Here is a 22576-nt window from a genome sequence, read left to right as displayed (position 1 = left end):
ATAAAAGCACTTGCATGACGTCATTGAAGTTAAGTGTAAGTGGGGTGGTCATGCGAGGATGGGGAACCCCTTCACTGTACTAGGGGGGGGGGGGGCAGAAGGGTTACAGAAAACATAATCCAGTTAATGGCCTTCAAAATTATGCAGTGTGGTTATAAAGTCTTCAGACAAAGCTCTACCTAATAACACAGTTACTGGCATATTATTCATTGTAAAGTAAAAATGTTAAACAAGCAGTAAAAATGTGTGTGTGTGTGTGTGTGTGTGTGTGTGTGTGTGTGTGTGTGTGTGTGTGTGTGTGTGTGTGTGTGTGTGTGTGTGTGTGTGTGTGTGTGTGTATTTTGTATGTTCTCCCTGTGTCGGTGTGGGTTTCCTCTGGGCACTCTGGTTTACTCCCACATCCCAAAAACATGCAGGATAAGTTAATTGGCTTTCCCATAAATTGGTTCTATCTCAAAGATCTCACCAGCACACCACAGTTCAAAGCACACCCTTTATTGTGCCAGTATCCACAAAAGTTCCAACAATTGTTTCGGGAGCCTCGCAGGGTCCCCCTTTCTCAAGGCATATGGTAACCATATGCCTTGAGAAAGGGGGACCCTGCGTGGCTCCCGAAACAATTGTTGGAACTTTTGTGGATACTGGCACAATAAAGGGTGTGCTTTGAACTGTGGTGTGCTGGTGAGATCTTTGAGATTGACTTACGAGTTTGGTATTGCCTATACCGCCTCACCAAGCACCCAAAGGAACGGATGGTGCGCCTGCTTCGCTGGGAGATTATTTATAAATTGGTTCTAGACTTACGATATATAGATAAACATATTAAGTGACAAGATGATCTACTCTGTATATACGGTGTATTGAAATGAAGGCACTGATATCTTTTAAAAAACATCTATATAAAAGTTCCTATAAATCAGTTTAGTCTATTAAAAAAAACATTGCTCCAGCCTCCAACACAATTTACACCAAGTAAAACATGGAACCCACATAAAATATGTGCATAAAGACGGATGTAAAACTCCCTGAGAAGAGAGCGTCTCCTCCAAGCCACGAAACCTCTCAGACTAGTCTGTGTGATGTCAGTTTATATGTGCATGTTTTATAGTACCTTGCTGAGGATCATTCTTATTTATTGATGTTTTACATGCTTGTAGATTGATATAACAGATGTAACTCATGCGGTATATAACAGTGAAGAGGAGCGGCGGATGGAGGAGAACATTTGTAGGCTATACAACCCTGGGTGTCTTTTGCATAAAACCCCTCCCAGCTCTGACCTCTGTGAAGTGGAGTCTGAGCGTCTGGTGAGAAGGCCGTGTTACTTGCTGGTGGTGAAGGACACACGAGGCTGGAGTGATACTTATCAGACTTGGTATAAATTCTGTCGGAGGGTGGAGTGCTGTCTTTTCACAGGCTGCAATGTCATTCTTATGGTTTATAGAACAACTTGCCCTAGATCATAGGTTCTCAACACGTGGTACGCGTACCCCAGGGGGTACTTCTGACGGTTCCAGGGGGTACTCAGGCTTGATAAACTTAACCAAGAATAACAAATGTAGAGTTTTAGAAAATTATAAATCTTATTTTAACAACACCAAATTTGTATTTTAGCTGGTTAAGAGCAATAGTACATGCTTGCAAATGGTTTAGAACCAATTATCATGTACTACAATTAAATATATATTTGTCAAGGGGTACTTGTGATAATGTTTACTATGCTAGGGGGTACTTGGTGAGTACAGGGTTTTAAAATGGGTACATACCAATAAAATGTTGAGAAACACTGCCCTAGATTAGCTGATACTGCTGTACTTCAGATAGACATACAATAAAAGATAGTAGCAAAGGATCGAAGAAAGAGGCGCTTGCATAAACACAATTGGATGTAACCAATAGCAACCAGCTGCCAGAGGATCCAACTTTCACAGATGGTACGAAGCAAATTTCCTAAAGTTTATCAGTGTATAGTCGTGAAGCTCTTGGACAGAGTGGTCCTCACCCATCTGAAGAGCGCAACTGACCCTCTCCTGAACCCTCTCCAAATCGCATACAGGGCTAACAGGTCCATTGAGAATGCCATCAACATTAGCCTGGTGTCTATCATGGAACACTTAGTTTTTAAAGGTACATAGACTTACAGGTGTCTACCACCACACAGACAATAAGATGGCAACAGATACTGGCCATAAAGTAAGTTTCTTAAATATTTACTGATTAAAGCCAAAGTCCCAGCAATAAAGCTCACATTGTGTACAAGTTTATCTATATACAGCACTTTGGTTGTGCATTGTACCAAAATGCAATTTTGTGCAAAAGGATCCTGGTTGCAGGGATCCACAATATGAGTTTTTTTTGAACAGGTAGATCCCTCTTTTATTGACATCTGATCAGAGAGGGATCTATTACTACTGTGGATTTTTAATAGACTTCACCTTGAAATCTATGGAGCCAATGTGTAATGAATGAGGAAGGGAGGGAAGAAAGGAGTAAAAGATGTAAAGAGGAAGGAAGGGGGTGAGGGAAGACAGGAGAAAAAAAGCAATGAAAGTAAAAAAGAAGGGACAGTGGTAGGTAGAAAAAGAAATAGGGGAAAGTGGAAGAGAGGAAGGAAGGATAGATGACAGTAAAAGAGCTGTGAAGGGTAAAAAAAACAGGAAGTACATGGCGGACTTGAAATGAAGTATGGGGAAAAAGAAAGGTAGAATGGATGAATTTTAGGGAAGGCAAGGGAAGAAAGAAGAGGATGCGAATAGATAAATAAGCGGGAAGGTAGAAAGAAAGAATGCAGGGAAGGTAAGCGAAGGAGGTAGGAAGAGAGAAAGGAAGGTATGCTACTGTATATGCAGGAGAGAAGACGTAAGGAAAGGAGACACAGAGAGAATGAAATGTGGTGTGAAAGGTCAAAATAATGGATGGAAAGGAAAGAGTAAGGGTCTGTTTCCACTAGCTGGAAATTTGCATTGCATCATAGATGGAGTGCAATGCAACTCGGGACAATTATGGATGGCATGCTGCAGGTATCAGCAGCACGCATCCCATACCTCTAGGCAGAAACAGACAACCGCATCAAGACTTCCAGAAGACAACCGGAAGTCATCTGTGGCTAGATGTGGCTCAATGTGATACAAACGCATTTGTGCAGTGGAAACGGTATTAAGACAACAAGGAAGTAGGTAGAGAGGCAGGAAAGGAAGTGGGGGAGGCAGAAAAGGAGGTGGGGAAGGCAGGAAAGGAAGTGGGAGGAGGCAGAAAAGGAAGCAGGGGGAGGCAGGAAAGGATGTGAAGAAGACAGGAAAGTAAATTGTGAAGGCAAGAAGAAAGAAAATAAAGAGCAAGAATAGAAGGAAGAAAGAAAAAATAATTGGGTAAAAAGGGAGGAAGGAATGAGTGGGACTGGAAAGGTAGAATGTCTGGTAGTAAGGGAGTTAAAGAGAAACTCCATAATGTGATAAAGTGCTTATTTTTTACAATAATTATGTATAAATGATTTAGTCAGTGTTTGGTCATTGTAAAACATTTCCTCTCCCTGATTTACATTCTGACATTTATCACATTGTGACATTTTTACTGCTGGCAAGTGATGTCACTGGAAGAAGATGCTGCTTGCTTTTTTGGCAGATGGAAACAGCTGTCATTTCTCACAATGCAACAAGGCTCCCACAGTGTGATGTCAGGACCTCAGAGCTGTGAGGCGCTGACATCACACTGTGGGAGGGGTTTCACCACAATATTAGCCATACAGAGCCCCCTGATGAGCCGTTTTTGAAAAGGAATAGATTTTTCATACAGTATAAAAGGGGGTATCAGCTACTGATTGGAATGAGTTCAATTCTTTGTTACGGTTTATCTTTAAGGACAGACAAAGACAGAGAAAAATGAAAACACAACATGTAGCTCTTCAGTAAGGTTTCACCAGTCCACTAAAGAGTCTTCTTGTTTGGTGACTCCCCAATCTACAACTGCGGAATTAGATCCAGATGAAAATAGAGACATTGTACACTGTCATCTACGCACAATCCTGCACTTTTGTCCTGCACATAATAGAGAAAACAGGATGCTGCCCCCTGCTCTGTGACACAAGATGAGACCCCTCTCCTGCCAGTTCTTCATAAGAAGCACACCGCAGGACATAGCCTGGCGCCCCGCAGAGTGAGATTCCTGTACATGTATTACTGCAGAATGAAATCCCCAGGATACTGCGGATTACAGACAACCTGCACTGAGTCTTCTGTCATCACAAAGAGCTCAGTATTCCAATTCTAGAGATCAGGGCGATGGACACGGCTCTCCGGAATATGACTATAGGTGGCAAGTGGTCTGTGTACTGCTGGGGGGGAGGGGTGTGAACTATCTTCACTATATGTGGAATATACTGTAATGTGCATACACACTACCGTGAAAAAAGAACAACACATCAATATTGGGGGTAAATTTTAAGTACATATACACTATTGTATTCCCTAGCCTGTTTTGCAGGACCTAAATGCATTATAAGACTTTTAAAAAGATCTATTATCTATTATGTGAGCACACAGGAGGAATACACTTTACACAGGAATCTTTTTCTACATGTGTTTTTAAAGTGTATCTGAAGTCACAGAAATAAGCCTGCATCACTTTCAGCAGGACCAGGTTCTAATCCAGTAACCTTGGGCTTGATTCACAAAAGAGTGCTAACTGTTAGCATGGCTGTTTTCGCGCGAAGTTTCGCGTTTGCGCGCGATTGCAAATTTTCGAGCACAATTAAAAGTTTTTTTCAACTACTGTAAATCCTGTCAGTGTTTTCTGACAAGGAAGGTAGACATTTCCTGTTATATTTTTTGACACAAACCACAGCTTGCATAGCTGCAGAAAAAGCTGGTGAGAAAACTCCTCTCCCCTTGCTAGATTTACCTGAATGCGACATGCCTTTGTATATATGTGTGTGTGTGTGTGTGTGTGTGTGTGTGTATAGGTGTGTGTGTGTGTGTGTGTGTGTGTGTGTGTTATATATATGTGTTACGGCCAGAACCCAAAGACCGGCCACTTCGGGTTCTGGCCGACCAAAATGCGAAGTGGCCAGGCACCGGCGGCCAATGTTAGAAATTAAAGTATTCTTAGCTTTGCGATCAGCGCAGTGCTCCCGTTTGGCTACCAAGAAATTAATGGATGTCTCCACTCCTCCGCTCTGGCTTCTCCTCCTGCCTTCTTCCTATTTCCCTCTGACAGCCGGGGACACACATGCACTCGAGAGTCGTTCGTGGCTGCAGGACAGCAGAGCGGGAATGCTGCAGACATTGCTTCTGCCAGCACCCGCTCTGCAGGAATTAACAGAACGAATCCCTGCAGCCACGAACGACTCTCGGTGCATGTGTGTGTCCCCGGCTGTCAGAGGGAAATAGGAGGAAGGCAGGAGGAGGAGCCGGAGCGGAGAAATCCATTCATTTCTGACATTGGCCGTCCGTAGCAGGATGAAGACAGCGAGGAGAGGAGCCGGAGCCGCCAGGAATACTTTCATTTCTAACATTGGCCCAGGTGCACGGTCACTTCGCATTTTGGCCGGCCACAACCCAAAGTGGCCAGACTTCGGTTTCTGGCCGTAACTATATATATATATACACATACATATCCTGAGCACGATGAAAAGGCTGGTCTTCCAGTTGTCAGTACTGGAAGGCTCACAAATATGTGAAGTAAAAGAATAGGCCACAACTTGTCAGTGAACTGATTTGAAGAAGTTTTGGCAACAGTGCATTATTTATTTCTTCACAAATAAAATATTTACTGTAGGTGGGTGGGGGAGGATGTGCATAATACCGTGAAAATGGGCCTTGTCTCTCATTAAAAAGGTTTACACTGTTTAGAATGGCTTGTTGAGATTTGGTAATCTACAGAGACCATTGCAATTTGGTACTCTACAGAGATAATTGAGATTTCTTACTCTACAGAGATCACTGAGATTTGGTACTCTACAGAAATCACTAAGATTTGATGCTCTACAGAGATCACTGAGATTTTGTACTCTACAGAGATCACTGAGATTTGATGATCTACAGAGATCACTGAGATTTTATGCTCTACAGAGATCATTGAGATTTAATACTCAGAAATCACTGATATTAGAAACTCTACAGAAATCACTGAGATTTAATACTCTACAGAGATCACTGAGATGTGATGTTCTACAGAGATCACTGAGATTTGCTGCTCTACAGAAATCACTGAGATTTAATACTCTACAGAGATCACTGAGATGTGATGTTCTACAGAGATCACTGAGATTTGATGCTCTACAGAAATCACTGAAATTTGATACTCTACCAAGATCACCAAGTTATGTTACTCTACAAAGATCACTGAGATTTTGTACTCTACAGAGATCACTGACATATGTTGCTCTACAGAGGTAAGGGCTGGTTCACACTTGGAGCTTTTGAAGCGCTTTGCTGATGGCTAACGTTCAGCAAAGCGTTGTTACTAATGTGTTACTATGGATACATTCTCACTGCAGGATTTGCGATCAATCGCAAACAGGCTGCATGCAGCACTTTGGTGACGATTGCGCTGTGATTCTCATTCTATTAAACGGGAATCACAAGCGCAAATCGCGGTAAAATGCAAGATTTTGCCTGCCAGATCACAATTTAGTGCTCAATGTGAACTAGCCCTCACTGATATTTAGTGTTCTTCAGACTTTACTGACATTTGATGTTCTATAGAAATTCATAAAGATTTGGCACACTACAAAGATCAATCAGTTTTACTACTATACAGACATTTAGTACTCTACAGGGATAACTGATTGCCATGTCTAGGATAAATCATGGAGAATTTGCTGTGATCATGTAATGATCTGCTCTGCTGTCTGCACAGGCAGGCAGCTTTTTGACCATTTTTAGGTCTGTATGCTGCAGGTCCCTGGAAAGGAGACCTGTCTTCACTCTGCAAGTTTCAGAGCTGCTGTTCTGGTGAGGGATTTGCATCCACTTGTCATGCAAATTGCTTATCTGCTTCCTTTGAAGGCTTGCAGTATAAATACCATTTCCTCCCAGAATTCCCTGCTGGTCATAAAGGTTTGAGCCTGCTAGACTTACCTTAAGTCTCAGCCCTCTGCAAATTGTTGTCTTAATATTATCTTAGAGTAGTTATCCTTGGGAGTGCACTAGCATTCCTTCTAGCATAGTCAGATTGTTTATTATCTGTATTGCCTAGTTCTGTCTTATCTGTTGCGATTGTTCTGTCGCCAGCGGCAGCTGACAGGAAATCGCTCTGTCTGTCTGGATCGCATTCGCCATAGCGTTAGAGGCGGTGGATCTCTCTGTATTCTGTCTTAGGAGTGTAGCCAGAGCAGCGGTTGCTATTGGTTACTCCTTCTGTCTGTTTTGTCTGGAACACATGCTTGCTGTCATCTCGGTGAGGTAACCGTTTAGCAAGCGTTCGCGGTCTCTATTTGTTTTCGTGTTTCATTGGTTAGTCAGGGTTGGTACGCTTTGTGGCTGTTGCGCTTTTCATGCGGTGACCGTGCCGTGCACGCGCTTTGTCGCTATTGCGCGTAACGTGTGGTGACCACGTGTGGTTAGACCTGTCTGCTCCTTTGTGTTGGATTTCAGTTTGTTATCGGTTCTGTCTTTATTCTTCCTATGCTCTGTCTTTACTCAGTCTTGTGTTGCTATTAGCAATCGCCATTCTTGCGATTGTGTTCCCACTTGGTCTTCGCTGTTGTGTGTTCACCGTCGCCGGGTGGCGACTAGATTGGTGGACATACATACATTCTGTCTCTGTGCTCACTCTCTCTCTCTAGGGGCTATCTTGCCCTGTATTACTTCACCTCGTACAATTTCCATCTGGCATCTGTGGCCGTGCAGAGGGTTTATTCCTCTGCACTCCACAGCTCCATCTGCCGGTGGGAATTTCTCTCTATAGGTGCATTGCACCAAAGCTGGGTTCTGTTATTTTTACGCTTGTGGAGGAGGTAATTCCCCATTCGTTACAGTTCACATACTGCTTTAGTACATGATCACGACTTGCATATCTATGACCTGACCAAACTGATCACATGCTTCTCCATGAGTTCCCATAGACATGACCATCACTGACAGAGATCACTGTGATTTGCTGTTCTATATAAATCCACAAAGATTTAGGGCTTGATTTACTAAGCGGTGCTAACCTACTTAGCACGTCTAAAGTCTTTAGGCGTGCTAACCAGGGTGCTAAGTAGGTTAGCACCGGTTTTCTCAATCAGATCTCACATTTCAACTGAGTTTAGACATGCTAAGGGCCAGTGCTAAAGTTAGCACCGTTTTGTAAATCGAGCCCTTAGTGTATTACAAGGATGTTATCACTCAAAAAAGTAATCTGTCAGCCCCTACAATACCATTTACTTTACATTCCCTCATAAATGGCATAATTGTCACTCTCCTCCCACAGTGATGTCATATCACTTACAGTCCACCCCTATAACACCACTTACATCCCCTACCCCAACAAAAAGCATAACTATTACCCCATCCCACTATTAACCGCAATACAATCACTTAAGGTGGCCACTAACGATACAATCTTTTTCATACAATTTTACCAAATCTATGTTGTATAGGGTAAACTGAGTGAATATATTGAATGTATAATTTAGGCAGTTACCTTATATTACATAGAAATGGTAAGATTGGATGAAAAAGATTGTATCATTAGTGACCAGCTTTAGTGCCTTCTTCAACACATACATACAGGTCCTTCTCAAAAAATTAGCATATTGTGATAAAGTTCATTATTTTCTGTAATGTACTGATAAACATTAGACTTTCATATATTTTAGATTCATTACACACAACTGAAGTAGTTCAAGCTTTTTATTGTTTTAACATTGATGATTTTGGCATACAGCTCATGAAAACCCCAAATTCCTATCTCAAAAAATTAGCATATCATGAAAAGGTTCTCTAAATGAGCTATTAACCTAATCATCTGAATCAACTAATTAACTTTAAACACCTGTAAAAGATTCCTGAGGCTTTTAAAAACTCCCAGCCTGGTTCATTACTCAAAACCGCAATCATGGGTAAGACTGCCGACCTGACTGCTGTCCAGAAGGCCATCATTGACACCCTCAAGCAAGAGGGTAAGACTAAGAAAGACATTTCTGAACGAATAGGCTGTTCTTAGAGTGCTGTATCAAGGCACTTCAGTGGGAAGTCTGTGGGAAGGAAAAAGTGTGGCAGAAAAAGCTGCACAATGAGAAGAGGTGACCGGACCCTGAGGAAGATTGTGGAGAAGGACCGATTCCAGACCTTGGGGGACCTGCGGAAGCAGTGGACTGAGTCTGGAGTAGAAACATCCAGAGCCACCGTGTACAGGCGTGTGCAGGAAATGGGCTACAGGTGCCGCATTCCCCAGGTCAAGCCACTTTTGAACCAGAAACAGCGGCAGAGGCGCCTGACCTGGGCTACAGAAAAGCAGCACTGGACTGTTGCTCAGTGGTCCAAAGTACTTTTTTTTCGGATGAAAGCAACTTTTGCATGTCATTCGGAAATCAAGGTGCCCGAGTCTGGAGGAGGACTGGGGAGAGGGAAATGCCTGAAGTCCAGTGTCAAGTACCCACAGTCAGTGATGGTCTGGGGTGCCATGTCAGCTGCTGGTGTTGGTCCACTGTGTTTTATCAAGGACAGGGTCAATGCAGCTAGCTATCAGGAGATTTTGGAGCACTTCATGCTTCCATCTTCTGAAAAGCTTAATGGAGATGAAGATTTCATTTTTCAGCACGACCTGGCACCTGCTCACAGTGCCAAAACCACTGGTAAATGGTTTACTGACCATTGTATTATTGTGCTCAATTAGCCTGCCAACTCTCCTGACCTGAACCCCATAGAGAATCTGTGGGATATTGTGAAGAGAAAGTTGAGAGACGCAAGGCCCAACACTCTGGATGAGCTTAAGGCCGCTATCGAAGCATCCTGGGCCTCCATAACACCTGAGCAGTGCCACAGGCTGATTGCCTCTATGCCATGCCGCATTGAAGCAGTCATTTCTGCAAAAGGATTCCCGACCAAGTATTGAGTGCATAACTGAACATAATTATTTAAAGGTTGACTTTTTTTGTTTTAAAAACACTTTTCTTTTATTGGTCGGATGAAATATACTATTTTTTTTAGATAGGAATTTTGGGTTTTCATGAGCTGTATGCCAAAATCATCAATATTAAAACAATAAAAGGCTTGAACTACTTCAGTTGTGTGTAATAAATCTAAAATATATGAAAGTCTAATGTTTATCAGTACATTACAGAAAATAATGAACTTTATCACAATATGCTAATTTTTTGAGAAGGACCTGTATTGTAAATGGCACCTCCCATCCCCACTGCCACCCCCTCATACAATCAATTACACCCTTCTCATCTCTAACACACACACAACATTGGTAACTTACCCCCACCACTTCTCCCATTGCTGATACTTTATCCCAATAGTGTTAATAATAGAGTAATAACTTCAGTTGCAAAAATGAGGGCTTTGTAGAAGATATTGAGAAGGGCTGAACAGGGGACCAGTCCCACTGTCCTTTGAAAGAAGGAACTATGTAGAATGCTGTGGAAAGGTACATAGTCCCACCACTGAGTTCCATCACCGACCAAAGCAAGAGAGCTCTGACATAATTTCAGGCAAAATAGCTTTATAAAAATGACATTAAACCCCCAGGATGATGGTACGACTGAAATTTCACACCCCATAAAGCTGTACTCTGCCGTGTGGTGATATCACTTCCTGCTTCAGCTTCAGAGCAAAATAAATAAACCTCGTTAAAAATCCATGCTTCTCAAATTAACGGCTCACTACCCTGAATGCAGGACATTAAAATAACATACTTCAATATCCATTATGAAGTATCCACAGTCATAACATTTTGTTTATAGATTTAATAGCTTAAACAGCCATTTTCTCAAGGAACTATTTTTCCTTTGGCGTGTCTCATAAAATTATGGTTCTTGTATCCATTAAAACCTACATGTAAGTAGAGCTTTAATTGAATGTTTCAGTAGCCGCCCTCGCAGCGACAGCAGGGAACGGGCAAATGGCACTTGGTACAAATGAGGGGGTCGCAGTGGGTGTACCCTTTCCTTGGTCGCACTTGTTCAAGGACGTGACAGATTAAAGGTTGATGCTATAGTGCTGTGTAAAGGTGATAATTAGTGTGTTTCTTAACATTCAGACTGAGGCCTTCCTGCAGGCTCTGAGACAGAGGGCATAACGCAGCCCAGCAGACTATGCTGCAGGCAGGATATAGAATCATTGCAGCCCAGTAGGCCAGTGCTGAGAGCTTTGGCGCACAACAAGCTGGTGTAAAACACAAATCAAGCCTCACAGTGAATTTATGGGATCTAAGAATGTAACAAATCGCTCCAGGAAAAAAAATAAAAGTAGATTGAATACACAGAGGTCCAGATTGACATTAGTAAAGATCCAGTGCAGAAGTAAAGAGACATCAAGAACTGGAGGCACTAAAAAGACTAACATGATTAAAAAGAGATGCAAATGGAGAAGAGAAGCCCAGTGCAGATACAACTAGTTAAAACCAGTAAAATCAAGAAAAAGGGAAGGTGGCTTACCTCAAGGATGTCATAATAAAAGTATATAAGTACACAATACACTCCCATGAGGCTATAGCAACAACTTTAGGCCTCTTGCACACTACAAGCGATTCAGATTCAGATTCCGCTTTTTAATCAGTTTTTACATCCGATTCAGATTCCGATTTGCAGTGTGCAGGGAGCAAACTGCAAATCGGAATCTGAATCGGATGTAAAAACTGATTAAAAAGCGGAATCTGAATCGGAATCGCTTGCAGTGTGCAAGAGGCCTTACTCCTTTTGCCTATGAGTTTTAAGCACACGTTGGTATATTGAATTTCTATTGGTTTGTGGATCACATGAATATTTATATATATGCTAATGTGAAGTCTTCCATCAGGTCCTCTCTAGGACTATAAGTATGGGGCTTCTGTGTTTGCAATGTGCTGTAATATGTACGAACAGAGGCGCCAAGCAGAGTAAAACAATGTTCTAAAAATGATAAAATGAGGGAAGTCGAGGTGGACTTACCTCCCTCTGGTAGTGGACATATACTCAAATGCAGAGTAAAAAATATACAATTTATTCACAGCTCCATAAAATCGCAACGCGTTTCGCGGTCAACAGTCCCGCTTCATCGGGCAGTACAGGAGCATATAAAACTGGTTCAGGTCCATAAAGAATGTGAGCGCCTAGTAATTGTAGCCATGGATGGTTCCAGCACTGGGGGCCCCCCAAAAAAGGTCTTGGCAATCCATATCGACAGCTCAAGCAGGCACACTATCACTGTCCGCTTTCTTTGGTAATAACTGGGTTGAAATGGAGCCCTGCAACTGCTCAGGTGTGAGCCATCTGCTGCAACTGTGCAGTAGCACAGTCCCTCGGACTAGGCCATTTCCGTCAGAGCTGGAGTGGGGCAGTGCTAGTGCATGTGCAAGCGGGGGGGGGGGGAGCACATTTCAGAGGTCCCAGCACTGGAACAGGCTGATGAACAAGGAAAGGGGAAGCTTCTTTAGGATGCGGAGGCTACCCTCTCCCGAGTTAAGTATCTGTTTTTTCCCTTTAGAAAAGTCACTGGTTTATTTTAAAGAGACACTGAAGCGAAAAAAAAAATATTATGATTTGTATGTGTAGTACAGGTAAGAAATAAAACATTGAGATCGGATACATCAGTCTAATTGTTTCCAGTACAGGAAGAGTTAAGAAACTCCAGTTGTTATCTCTATGCAAACAAGCCATTGAGCGCTACGACTTTCAAAGTCATGGAGAGGGCTGTTTTCTGACTTTTATTATCTCAACTGTTAGTGAACAATTTTCTTTTTCTCTGCCAGAGGAGAGGTCATTAGTTCACAGACTGCTCTATAAGGATCATTTTGAATGCTGAATGTTGTGTAATCTGCACATATTAGAGAATAATGCAATCTTAGAAAAAACACTATATACCTGAAAATAAAAATATGAGAATATTTTCTTTGCTGCTAATCTTCTAGTAATTAATCATAGTACACAACCAATTCATTATATCATATTTTCTTCCGCTTCAGTGTCTCCTTAAGAGAAGCGGCCCGCTGGCGCTTTTGTTATACTCCTGCATCTATGTTCTTGGTCTTAATAAATTCATCAATGTTCTGATGGTCTTGAACTATGACTTCCTCTTCCTTCCATTTTGTTACTCTGCACACTATTACATTTATTGTTTAAACATATATTTTTTTTTATTTACAGCCTTGACAGTGTTTAAGTAATAAAAAGAAAAATGCTCTCTGCCTCTTATTACCGCAGGGACGGAAATGCTGCATATCGGCGTATCAGCACAAGACAGACGCTGATAAGGAGGGATCCCTGCGACCCTAATTATCCCCAATCTCCCCTCTCTGCTGCCCTATCGCTCCAAGCTCTCGTTCTCCGCACATCTTCCTGATCCTTCTTCCAGATGTGAGCCCCTAGCTTGTCCTGGGAAGGGGACAGGGAGGGGGAGAGACTCAGATCAATCCCCCGGAATGGAAAGAGATGGACGCAGTAAAACAATCTGTGAGACACTGATAATAGGATCAAACGGAGAATCAATTTCTTTGCATGAAAACATTCCAACATTTTTTTCCCCCTTTCCTGAAATTTCTGATGCTTGTCGGAGGTCACCGGCTTGCCTGATCCTTGGAATACAGTTCATGGCTCCGTATAATAAAATGCCTACCAACGTGAACACGCTTAAGTGGAACTCTGAGTGGCACTATGCCAAGAGAACTGCATTATTGGAATTTCCCACTCTACACTGGTTAGGGATATGGAAAGGTTTGTTTACACTAGGGGGGACAACGCTGGGGGCTCCACAGCAATTGTTGCTTATCCCGATATTGCACGGTGTCACCACTGCGCACCCGATCAAACATGTCAGCCTGAGATTTTGCAGCATGTCCGATCGATGCAGGCAACCAATCTTAGCCCGGAATTGGTCGCAAAGTCAATCAAGCATGCTCTACACGGGACCAATTTAAATCTGATTTGATTATAATTAAGGATGGTCAATTTGATGCAAATCATTTCGAGATAATGCAGCATTATTCAATCGTGAACCAATAAAATCTTGCTGAGGTAAAATTCGATTAGTCCATTGTCAAGCTGCATAAATTTGCATACAACATTTGCATAATCCTGCATCAACTCAAAATTATTTGCATCTCATTGACCATCCCAAATTATAATAATTGAATCAAATGGTCGATCAGCCACCAAGTCGCCTGATTTATGGCCACCTTGAGGGCTCGTTCCCACTGGAGGCGCTTTTGGAGTTAAGCGCTGGCGATTTTTCAAAATCGCCCTGAAAGTGCTTGTGCAATGATTCTCTATGAGAGTGTTCACATCTGAGCGGTTCATTTCCGATCCACTCAGAGAAGCGCTGCATGGAGCATTTTTGAGGCGATTTACCTCAATGGAAAGTATAAGAAAAACGCAAAACGCTAAAAATCGCTTTGTGCAGTGATTGCGTTTGCATTTTTAAGAATAAATACATTGTATTTATTCTTTTCCGGATCAAAGAGTTCACTTCCTGAAAAAATGTAATCGCTCTGCAAAAGCGTTTACAAAAACGCTTACCAAAACCGCCCAACTCACAGAAATAGCCAGGAAGGGGGAAAAAGAAGCGTAAAAAAAAAGCCCAACACAAACATTGACTGAGGCTGTCTGTAGCGGTCTCAGCAAATAATAAGGCGTGTCTACAGAGCGACCCAATTCCTGATGTGCAAGCTACCAGCCCATTGTGTCTGCGTGGCACAGGCTGTGCGCGTCCTCGTTCGCAGACGCAGTAGAGATTTTCATTACTACACCTATGCATAACACTTCCAGCGACGGGAGCGTGAACGAGGACACGCACAGCAAGGGCCGCACAGGCCCCGAGTCCGGCGACCGGCTCAGTTGCAAATCGAAACTAAGCCATGACGGGGGGCGTCCATCAAAAAAGGGCGCGTGGAAAAAAGGGCGCGGGGTGTAGCCGAAATTGTACGTTTGAATGCAAAACCATATTTTCGTTTAATATGTTATAAACGATAATTTGGTGCTAAATAGGTTAAATAAACAGAAATGAAATGGCAAAATACCGTCTATAACAGTAAACGAATTCTGAAATAAAACGTCAAATAGCGTCTATAGAAAAAAACGCTATTTACATGTGTATAAGTATACCTAACCCTCCCTGTACCTATCCCTAACCCCTAGACCCCCCTGTTGGTGCCTAAACCTAAGACCCCCCTGGTGGTGCCTAAACGTAAGACCCCCCCTGTTGGTGCCTAAACCTAAGACCCCCCTGTTGGTGCCTAAACCTAAGACCCCCCTGGTGGTGCCTAAACCTAAGACCCCCCTGTTGGTGCCTAAACCTAACCTTAAAATCACTTATGCATTAGAAATCTTAAAATAACAGTAATATTTAAAGCGATATTTTAGTAACTATAATCAACGCATTATAAATGTAAAAACAAAGTTAATACCAAAAGCGATGTATTTGTAATACAATCAGGTTGAGAAATGTTATTTAAGCATTATACATATGAAAACGAATTTTAAATGCAAAAAGAAGTGTAAACGAAATTTTAGTTGTAATAGGTTTGTAAGCGTAATTTTAAAACAAAAAAACTAGTTAAAACTCATATAAGCGAAATTTACAAACGAAAAAATAAGTATAATACAAAGTCAAAACGAACTTGTCAACGATATTTGTTATAAACTTTATCCTGTAAACGGAGCCTTTTGTTAACACGATACCTGTAAAACGCTATTTCTCGGGCGCCCGATATTTTGCATTGCAGTCTATGGCGGCGCCCTTTTTGTCCACTATCCCTGTGCGCCCTTTTTTGCTAGCCCGTGGCAGGGGAATCGGAGGATCGTTGAGGATTGGCACGGGCACAGGGCGACTGCAGGGCGCTGGAAGAAGCCCCAGGTAAGTAAAACTGTTTTTTTTTTTTTAGAATGACTTAAATATCCCTTTAAAGCACACATTATGCTGTTAACACACTTTAAGCAGTGCATTACTGCGTCTGAACCCGCCACATCGCACTGATCAATGTGATAGCCCCATAGGAAAGTCGTTGCTTCTGAAAATGGATGCGGCAATTTGGTGCGACGAGCCGAACCGCGGGTAGTGTGAAAGGGCACTAATTGCATATGTTGAATAGTATAGTACATGGACCATTTGTTCAGTTTCTGCAAACAGAAACAAGTTATATCCACCTTAATCATCTGTGCATCAGCTTATATCAACAGCTTAATCATCTGTGCATCCACCAGTAGACATAGATTCACTTACAAGGGGGAACAGTAGAAACTAGAGAATTCGAAGTTTATTAGCAATAATCAGCAGTGGTACAGAAAAAGCAAGATGAACCCATGCTCTCTCTCATTGTAAGTACTGGAATCATTGTATAGTCTGCAGGGCCGGATTTAAAGCTCATGAGCCTATAGGCACAGAAGTTCTGGCGCCCTAAACTCCGCCCCTTAGCACAGGCCACACCCTCACCCAGTCGTCCCCCCATCCCTTATGAAATAAAACCACACAAGGTAATGCAGATATTGCCAAAGACAAGAATACCAACAATATGCAGATATTACTAATGACACACACAATTGACAAAATACTGTATAGGCCAACATTTCCAACAACAACCAGTTAATACCAAGGCAGACAGTGAATGGTAGATATTTAGTACTAAGCAGGTAATAACAGTTAGGTGACACACAATTAGTAGTAGTAGGTGGTTGCTGCCCAGTTTGCCCTGCATGGTCAGTATAAGATGTAATCCCCAGGCACTACGGTGGAAAAAGGGAGGGGGTGTCACCTCTTCCATCCCATCCAAACAGCAGAGTGGCGGAGCACAAATACCTACTCAAAGTCTGCTTACTCTGGTCTCCTATTCACTGCAGCCATTCAGCATGCAGCAATGTTTCTACATAGGCTCCCGATGTCACATGACATGCATTTAAAACCCCAATGGAGGAATGCAGCAGCATGAATGGCAGCAGTGAAGAAGACAAGAGGACCCAGAGCTGAAGTTGGTATTTATTCTCCGCTGTTCTGAATTTGGATGGGGGGAGAGAGGTGGGCCATCTTAGTCTTCAGGCCTCACTGCAGTCACAGGACTAGTGGAGGTAATGGTTACACCATTGTCTGCCTGGGGCCTAGATGATACCTGCGCCTTATAAAGCTTTACTGTGGCCTAGGCAGTATCCCTCTCCCCTGCCTGTTAAAGTACAGGCCCAGCTGCCTGTCATGAGCACGAGTATACATGCAAACGCCAGCCAGCCTGTCCTTGTGTACCTCTTGCTTTATCCCTGCTGTGAGTGCCCTCTGTAGTGACACAGGCTTTAATATAACCAGAGACACAGCAGGAATGAAGCAAGATACTACCATTCTCGTGGCAGGTAGCAGGACCTTTTGCATGCCAGTGCCACCCTGTATAAACCCAATACCCTAGACATGAACCCCCCCATAAAGCCTACCTCCTTCGAACACCCTTTCTCTCTTAGGGCACTAAGTTAGCCCCAGGCCTAGGCTATACCTCCCCGCCCCCCCCCCCCCCCCCACACACACACACACACACATACATGCACAGACCGGGGCAGGAAAAAATGGCGCACAGCTCCACTGGACCATTATGGCGCCGCCATTCAAATCAATGGTAAACGATGTTTACTGTTTTTAAGCGTTACATTATGGCGCACATGCAGATCCAGTAAATTATGGCGCAGGTCAAACGATATTTATGTTTTAGGTATATGTAGCAACTTTAAAAAGTTATTTATCGTTCCTCTGACCCCAATGTCCAGCTGTGTCCCCGGTGATCGTCCTCTGACAACCCCTCCCCCCAATGTCCCCCAGTGTATATCCCCTGCCCCGGCCTGAAGTGTAATCCTACACGCTGGAGACTTCCTGATCCACCAATCACGCGGGCGCTACCCCAACCGCCAATCAACGCTACTCATTTCTCTGCTCCGTCTGCTAATTGGACGTGATGGTCTCGGAGGCGGGGGCATTGGGACCAATTAGCAGATGGAGCTAGAAAAATCAGTAGCAGTGATTGGCGGTTCTGGAACAACACTCCACGCAGCCCCCCGTGATTGGTGGATCAGGAAGTCTGACTCTCCAGCGTGCAGATACATCCACCAGCTGCTCATAAGATCTGCTTGTGTAGGATTATATTAAAATTAGACATGCGAGGGAAGGGGGGGAGGAGGCAGAAGACGGTAACCAGGGGACACAGCAGAACATGGGGGGCAGGGGTCCGACGAACGATAAATATCATTTTAAAATTACTACGTACTCCTAAAACTATAAATATTGTTTTAAAAGATTTATTGGTGGCTCCGTGCACACACACAGACACACATGCACACACATGTACAGACACACATGCACACACATGTACAGACACTCATGCACACACACACAGACACACATGCACACACATGTACAGACACTCATGCACACACACAGACACACATGCACACACATGTACACACACAGACACACATGTACAGACACATGTACTGACAGCACACACACACATTCAAGCAGATAGTAAGGAGAAAACAATGAAAAAAACAATAAAAATAAATGCATCACTACAAACTTGTATCGCAGGTGTCACTCTGTCACGACAAGCCCTCTTTCCAGCTTGGGCTGCAGCACTAGGACGGATGTTACAAGCCTTCCGAGTCCAGGAGAAGGCAGCTGCTTCCCCACACGTCGGAACACCGGCAGAAGAAAAGTTATTAAACTATCGGCGAGCGTGTGCTTCCCCCTTCCCATGCCTGCGATTGCCGGCATCACGCAAGTTTTTTTTACACTAGCGACTAGCGGCCAGCGTGTGCTCCCCCCGCCCCATGCACACGCACACTGTGCAGTGCACTGAGTCCAAGTGCAAATCAGCGGCCGCCGCGGACATTCATGAATTTTGCTGCTATTTGAGACCCAATCGCACTGAAAGCGGGCAGGAGAGAGAGAGAGCGGGCCAGGGCAGGCATGATTTACATTGTGCTCCCATGCGGCCGCTGACAGATCACACGGAGCGGGCGGGAGAGCGAGCGGGCGGGAGAACAGCGAACGGGCTGGGGCAGGAAGAGTCACACCGCGCTCCCCACATTCCCTGTGCATATTGGGGGACATTAGGGGAGCCGCCTCTGACCTTTTAGGCGCCTGTAGGCACGTGCCTACAGTGCCTTATGGTAAATCCGGCCCTGATAGTCTGATATGACTCAGGCAAAGGACGCAATATTTAACCACGAAACAGACAATGTTTAAAGCATATCTGAGGCCACCCTGAAAAAATGTTAGATTTTCACCTATGTAGATGGAAGGCTCTGGATCCCATAGAGCCTTCCCGGTCCTCTTCTCGTGCCCTTGGTCCACTGCTGTCCTTCCATGATAGTTCACACCTCCCGGATTCCTTCGAAGGCTTCGGAAGCACTAGCGACCCTGAGCCAGAACTCAGGTATGCGCAGTAGCCAGGAAAGCCATCACTAGGACTCCTGGAGGCGCATTCGACCAGTTGGTCGAATAACTTTGATTGAGGGACAAAGGTGGACTAAGGACACAGACAGAGGACCAGGAAGGCTTTATGGGATCCAAAGCCTTCCCTTTACTTAGATTAGTATTTTTTTCTGGTTCACTTCAATAAAAATCGAGTTCACTGTTGCTAGATCATTTCTGATGTTCCCCACTGGAGATCTCTGTAGCTGCCTTAATAAATCAGGCCCCATATGTCTGTCATGCTGATGCCTGAGCCAGCTGCAAGCGATGTGAATAAATGGCTGTGTACATTGACTGTATCTGTGCTATTGCGCAGCAGTTCTGGATGCATGGTTGGCTGGCAGACACAGTAGAATAATTTACATTCCTAGTTTGACGAGTGAGGGATAAATCCCGCAATGCTTATTTCTGTACATTGCATGGAACCGCATCTGCTTTGTCAAGGCAATGCTGCGCATTACAATATCTGCACTTCAGAAACATCTGATTCTTTTGGGCACTGCGCTTCCCAACCTTCACGCTTCCTCCATAATTCATCGTTAAAGAGCAGAAAACATCTATACCGGCTTCTATAGAAATGATGGAATTTTTTAGGCTCCAGAAGGCCTGGCTATAAGCATCGTCTCTTGACCTGACATTACAGCTAACCTGTATGAAATAAAACCTTTTTTTATTCCCCTGTTGACCTTTGACATCGGCAGATAGAAGAGAGGATTATACGGGTCCTCCGATGAGAGAACATCTCATTTCTTTTATGTCAGTGATTCGATTCTAGCTTTCCTGTGGATGTCTCCTGCAGAGACGGTGCCGCATGGTCTGTTTTTTAAACGTTGCCGAATTTATACTTAAAGGACCACTATCGTGAAAAAAATTGAAATTTATAATACACGAATAAGATGTACATTTGTCCCAGATATGATGCAGCATAAAATACTTTATATCCCTATGTCGCTGTCACTTACAGTAGGTAATACAAATATGACGAATGTGGCTAGTTTTGGACCAGTCCATTTTTTCATGGAGGATTTTCAGGCTTTTCTTTATTTTTGAAAGCACCCCCTGAATGGCAGGTGCTCAGTGCAACTGCCCGAATAGCTTGCAAAGAAATATGGAGAGCAGCCAGTACTCTATTCCTCAGGCGACAGTACAGGCCGTCACTGTACAGATGTGTCACTAGCCTGCAGGCTAGCTATGCATTCTGTTGCTATGCTGAGGGACAACAGAGCAGGGCGCAAGTGATGTCACGCAGTGACAAGGTAAGTGGAGAGAGCAATGCTCTCAGCCAGCAGTCTGGGCCGCTGTACACACAAGCAGTACTTGACGGAGGTGGTTGTCAGTAATTGCTTCGGCCAAGTTTAATCTAGCGTGTGTACGAGGCTTAAGTATAGGTTGCTCTTTATAAAAGACTAAGGGTGTGTTCACATTATGCGCAATGCTGCGCGTTGCTGAATGTTAACACACTGCCCATACAATTGTATGGACATGTTCCCACCTCTGCATTGTAAAGGACAATCTAAGCAAACTTTCTTTTTATCCAAGCACACTTTCTACAATGCGTTACTGGATAAGGCGTGCGATAATGAGCATGTTACTATAGCAATCTTTGTGCTGTAAAAAATAGCATGCATTGCATACTGTGCATTGCATCATGCTCATGTTGTAGAATGGGCATTATGCAATGCACATAGTGTAAACATGGCCTAAAGGAAATAGTGAGAACCTCACAAGAGGAGATGGACTAGTCTGAAACCAGTCAGACTTGTTATATTTTTTTTTATTACCTATGGGAAGTGACTGCGACAAAGATAAAAATAAATTAATAGTGCATTTTACTCTAGAAGAATGTCTTACATGTACCGTATTGTGTTTTTGTGCATTTTACATTTCAAAGCAAAGCTGAAGTTAGAATAAACTGATGATTAAATCTTTAGTCAGGTAAATGATCATTATTGCAGAGACCCTAAACCTGATCCTGATCTTACAAACAGAAGAGTTTTAAGACCTGTGATTACTTATCAGTGATGGTTAAGCAAAGTACAGACATACATTCTCAACCTTTAAAGGAAATCTAAAGGCAAAAAAAACTGTTTATCTTACCTGGGGCTTCTTGCAGCCCCCTGGAGTCATACCCCCTGTGCCCGCACCATCCTTCCACAATTGTCCAGTGTGAAGCAGGTCATTTCTGTGCACAGGGCTCAGCGCTGAGCACTGAAACTGGGCGCCGTCATAGCACTAGCGCTTCAGCAAAGCTCTTAAAAAGGGCCAAGTGTGAACCAGCCAATAAATTGTAGCGTCTCGGAGGGAGATGTAATTCGGGTTCTGGCGATTGCCAGATCCCTGAATTATCTTGCAAGGGGCTTGCAAGATAATTCAGGGATCTGGCAATCGCCAGAACCCGAATTACATGTCCCTCCGAGACGCTACAATCTATAGGCTGGTTCACACTTGGCCCCTTTTAAGCGCTTTGCTGATCCCCGGCGATCAGCAAAGTGCTGCCACTAATGTATCCCTATGGATACATGCACACTGCAGCTTTTTCATTTTCGATCAATCGCAAACGCGCTGCATGCAGCGTCTTCAGGGCGAGTGCGTAGTGGTTTTCACTTTATTGATGGGAACCACAAGCACAAATTACCCTGAAACTGCAAGATTTTGCCGCTGAATCACGATCGCCGAATGAACGAGATGGCGGGACAGTCAGCAGGCAAGTGCTGAATGTGAACTGGCCCTATTTCTTCTTAAATTACTCAACTTGTGTTTTATCTCTCCATATCTAACTTAACTCATGTATAATCTCTCCTTATCTAACTTTCCTGTCATATCTAACCTATGATTTATCTCTCCTTATATGTTTATCTCATGAATTAGCTCGACTTATAGTTAAGGCAAAAATTAAGAAAGCTTTGTATATCAACCCCCATGTTACTTGTGCCGCTACTATCAACATATTTCCCTCTTATGCTCTCATTTTTGTAATAGTAATTTTACTTTTGTGAACTTGAGGCATAGAGAAA

The 22576-nt window shown here is 43.4% G+C and overlaps 1 protein-coding gene across 4 annotated transcripts in view; it reads right to left on the bottom strand.

Moving 5' to 3' along the window:
• Window positions 1-22576, bottom strand: part of LOC137564135 (xylosyl- and glucuronyltransferase LARGE1) — a 670081-nt gene that overhangs the window by 461170 nt on the left and 186335 nt on the right. The gene's annotated exons all lie outside the window — the stretch shown is intronic.

Source organism: Hyperolius riggenbachi, chromosome 3 (assembly GCF_040937935.1).
Source record: "Hyperolius riggenbachi isolate aHypRig1 chromosome 3, aHypRig1.pri, whole genome shotgun sequence".
Taxonomy (NCBI): Eukaryota; Metazoa; Chordata; class Amphibia; order Anura; family Hyperoliidae; genus Hyperolius; species Hyperolius riggenbachi.
This window is presented reverse-complemented; position numbering and strand designations above follow the sequence as displayed.